The sequence below is a fragment of the Dasypus novemcinctus genome, chromosome 3 (genome assembly GCF_030445035.2).
Source record: "Dasypus novemcinctus isolate mDasNov1 chromosome 3, mDasNov1.1.hap2, whole genome shotgun sequence".
Taxonomy (NCBI): domain Eukaryota; kingdom Metazoa; phylum Chordata; class Mammalia; order Cingulata; family Dasypodidae; genus Dasypus; species Dasypus novemcinctus.
This window is the reverse complement of record NC_080675.1, coordinates 117,136,521-117,140,966: the sequence shown is the minus strand read 5'-3', so window position 1 is coordinate 117,140,966 and position 4,446 is coordinate 117,136,521. Positions and strand designations below refer to the sequence as shown.

The following is a 4,446-nucleotide window of genomic DNA, read 5'->3' as shown; positions in this document are numbered from 1 at the left end:
ATCTGGTGGTCACCAGTCATTCGTGGTGTTCCTTGACTTACAGATGCTTCACTCCCATCTCTGCCTCCACCATCACATGGTCTTCTCCCCTTTATGTCCAAATTTCCTCTTATAGGAAAACCAGTTATATGGGACTAGGATCCACCCTCTTCCAGTATGAACTCATCTTAACTTATCACATCTTCAAAGACCCATTTTCCAAATAAGGCCATGTTCAAAGGGCTGGGAATTAGCACTTGAACATGACTTTGGGACCTTAATTCAACTCATAGTTTAAAAAATTAAAAAATTAAAAAGTCAGTTTTCCTTCCTGGTGTCCCTGCCTAATTGTTCTCCTACTCTTGCCAAGTTCTGCAAAATCCTTGTAGCAACATTCTATACATATATAAGCACATTTGTGAAAATAGATATTTCACCCACTCTGCACATACTTTTTGCACTTAAGCCTTTTTCCTGGGGATTGTAAATACAGAACATCCCCATTTAAATTTTTTTTAAATGTTGCCTTACATTACAAATGAACTAATCTGCTGTAGAGGGTCATTTGTTTGCTATCATTTGCTATTTCCATGACATCCTAGTAGTTAGGTTTTCACACATATATGAATGTATCTGTCAAATAAATACCTCTAAGTAAAACTGTGAGGTAAATGAGTTACCTGAAAAAATTTTAAGAATAATTTCCTACAGCAAGAACCAGCACACCTCCACTGAGGCCTCTCCCAGCTTCTTGGGGTCAGCATCAGCTGTTCTTATTTCTTCCATCGTGTTCTTGGGCTGCCTGGGCTGTGTGGGGTGCTATGTTAGAACCTAAAGCAAAAGGAGAGGTGTACCTCATTATACGCATATTTCTATGTATTTTTTAATGGTTTTGCAAAAATATTATAACTGAGTATGATTCCATTAAAGCTAGTAAAGTAAAAGTCTAATAAATTCTGTTTGGGATATAAATAGAATATTTAAGTTTAAAACAATGCTTCAAGTGAGATGCCATTCATACCCACTAGGATGGCTAGTATTAAAATAAAACAACAAGTGCTCGCTTCAGCAACACATACACTAAAATTGGAACGATACAGAGAAGATTAGCATGGCCCCTGTGCAAGGATGACATGCAAATTTCTGAAGCATTCCATATTTTTTTGAAACTTGCATGAAAGATTTGATTTTGTTCCCCTCAAAACTGAGAATCATCCCACAACCATAACTGTAAAACTCTAGAGGATCAGCTGAGCAAGCTGCCAGAGCTATCATTGGCACGGACATGATGTGTCGAAGCAGCCCAAGTTGAATCCCTTGTAACATAGTAGTTGTCTGCTCTTTGTTCGTGTGTTAAGGAGGACCACCAAGTCCCTTCACTTGTGATTCCTAGGATTTTTGCTCAATAGTTTAGTCAGATGTCTGGGGGAATGGGGAGGCTACCATCCTCACAGGTAGAACTGTATTTACCTACTGCTTATGCAAAACACAGGATCACCTACTTACTCTATTCTACATGATTGTATTGCACAGTATAACAAGACAGTATCAACAATAAATGTGTAATGACAATACATATTAACATTCTTGTTAGGCATGTTTAGGAAACTGACACCTCATTTCTACCTTTTGTCCTTAGCTATTATCATCTAATGTTTCAGTGTATCCTTATAGAAATAAAGCAGCATGTAAATTAAAAATTGAACATAACCAAAAACAGAAAATAACAAGTGTTAGTAAAGACATGGAGAAACAGGAACCCTTTTGCACTGTTGGTGAGAAAGCAAAATAGTAGAGCCACTGTGGGTAACAGTTTGGTGTTTCCTCAAAGTTAAGTCTAGAATTACCCTTCTAAGTATATATCCAAAAGAAATGAAAACAGAGACTTGAAGAGATAACTGTACACCAACGTCATTGCAGCATTATTCACAGCTACCAACAGGAGGAAACAACCCAAGTGTTGTTCATCAACAGATGAATATGGTCTGTCCACACCATGGAATATTATTCAGAAAAAAAAAGGAAATTCTGATACATGTGACAACATGGATGAACCTTGAAAATTATGCAGACTCAAAGAAGCCAGACATAAAAGGAAAAATATTGCATGACTCCACGTACATGAAATACCTGGAATAAACAAATTCCTAGAGGTAGAAAGTAAGATCATAGGCTACCAGGGGCTAGGGTGGGACATATGACTTAATATTTAATGGGTACAGAGTTGCTGTTTGGGGTGACAATGGATGTTGTAATTGTGGCATAACATTGAGAATATAATTACCACCACCAAATAGTGTCCTTGAAAGTGGTAAGAATGGGAAATTTTATGTTGTCTACATGTTACCACAATTTAACAAAAAGAACAATGAGAACTAGAAAAAAAGTGAAAATGATATTTGGCTTGAACAAATTCAACCTGCAGCTAATAATGACTCATCATTTGTAGTATTATAACTTGGTATGACACAAATAATATGCTAATTATAGAAATCTAGTCCTTTAGTAAGAACCTGGACTTAAATACAGATAAATTCTTCCACGAGACATAGTACTTCAATTCACATCACAGCCCTGATGCCAATTAATTTTGTGACTGTGAATTCATTACTACACTTCTCTTAGCAAAAGGCTAAGAAGCAATATGCGAGTCATTACGTTCCCTGTGTCTTAAAATAGAAATAACAGCTACCTCACTGGTTTGAAAGAGGAGCATAGTAAATCATGCCTAAATCAGTTAGAACCATTCATGCCTTTACCTTTAGCCATGTTTGTCATGCCTGAAAACTGGTGCGGGGGGAAGGGGCAGACATGTGGAGCAGATAGGTCAGGCCATAAGACCAGAAATTTTCATTGCGCCTGGCAGCAGCTTCTCCGTGGTGGAAGGGATTTGGTGGGGGTACAGTAGGAGGGCCTGGCTAGTGTGGGTTTGATTTTCTGGTGTTTCCCCCCACCCCCTTTTTTCTTTACTTTTTTTTCTTTTTTTGCTCTTGCTGAAGCATACCGGCTGGCTTGGGGAGAGTCTGGGAAGAGAGGAGTGGCAAATCTGCTAAGAAAGCCTGATTCACCTAAATATTCTGGAAAAGGAAACTGGGCCGGGGAGAAGGTGGGGTCAGAAAATCAACTAGACCTCTCATAGCATACCTAAAGGAGAGGGACTGTAGGAGGTGCTTTCCAAGCCTCCAATAGCATACTTGGGGTTCCTGGTGCAGTGTGGGTGCTCTCTCTCTGGAAATTAAGAGTCACTGTTTTCTGTGCAGAGCTGATTCAACAAGGGCCCACTTGAATCTACTACAGGACCTCTCAGACAGTTTTCCTGCTGCCTGGGAGAGAGGGAAGTGAGGAAGGGAGAAAAGGGGAAACGTCAGATCCTAAAGCATTTTATTTTATAAACAGGATTCCCTGCTTGAAACTTTCCCTAGTATTTGGTTGGTTTTTCCTTGTTTTTCCTTCCTCTTTATCCCCCCAAGGCCCTTTTTTCTTTCTTTCTCCTTTTCTTTTTCCTGCTTACTTCCCCACTCCCTTTTGTCCCTTTTTTTTTTTCTCTTTCTTTCTTTCTCTGCTTTCTTATTCTTCTTACATTAGGTGCTGCAGGGAGAGCTTCACATTTGCTGTATTTCTTCATCCTCCATTCACTCTTTTCTGTGTGTATTAATTTTGGCCACCAACACTATTCCCTTTACATCTTTCTATCCTCCATCATTGATTGCATCTCTTACATTATACCTCTCTTTGTTTGCCCCCCTATTTTTTTCACTTTTTATTACTAATACCTTTGTTCTGTTTTCTGCCTTATATTTACTCTTTATATTATTGTCCTCTTTTTTATCTTTCCCTGTTTCCTGAACACACAGGCCTTTTAATTCACACTGTACTCCTCCCCATATTCAGATTTTTACATACTCTACTTTTCTTACTGTTATAACTCTACATAGCTCACATGAGTCTAATATCCATTCTCCTATATCTCACATGGTTCTTCTGTTAATATTTACTATCAGTACTACTATTATTCATTTTCTTTTCTTACTCTTTTTGCTTTCTCTGGTCCTAATATTTTCCTTCAAGTGAACTTAGCCAACAACAAGGAAATAGAATAAGAAGAACAAAGTGCCAAAGAGAAGAATTAACATGCATGCAAAAACAACTAATTAAACTCCCAACTGCTCAAAGAAGCTAAGCAACTGACTGATATTAAGTGCCGATTTCTCATCTGAAACCATGGAGGCAAGAAGACAGTGGTATGACATAGTCGAGGTACTAAAAGAAAAAAATTTCCAACCGAGAATATTTTATCCAGCAAAGTTAGCATACAAAAATGATGGAGAGTTCAAAATATTCACAGAGAAAAAAAAACTAAGAGAGTATGCCAACAAGAATCCTGCCCTTCAAGAAATACTAAAGGGAGTTCTGCAGGAAGAAAGAAAAAACAAGAGAGACAGAGTTGGAGGAGAGTGTAAGAGCAAC

General features: G+C 38.2%; 1 non-coding gene across 1 annotated transcript; it reads left to right on the top strand.

The window, feature by feature from the left end:
- The first annotated feature begins 1,035 nt into the window (after positions 1-1,035).
- Positions 1,036-1,142, top strand: LOC111761079 (U6 spliceosomal RNA). The gene has a single exon (XR_002794547.1). It is a non-coding gene; the product is annotated as a U6 spliceosomal RNA (small nuclear RNA).
- The last annotated feature ends 3,304 nt before the right edge of the window (positions 1,143-4,446 follow it).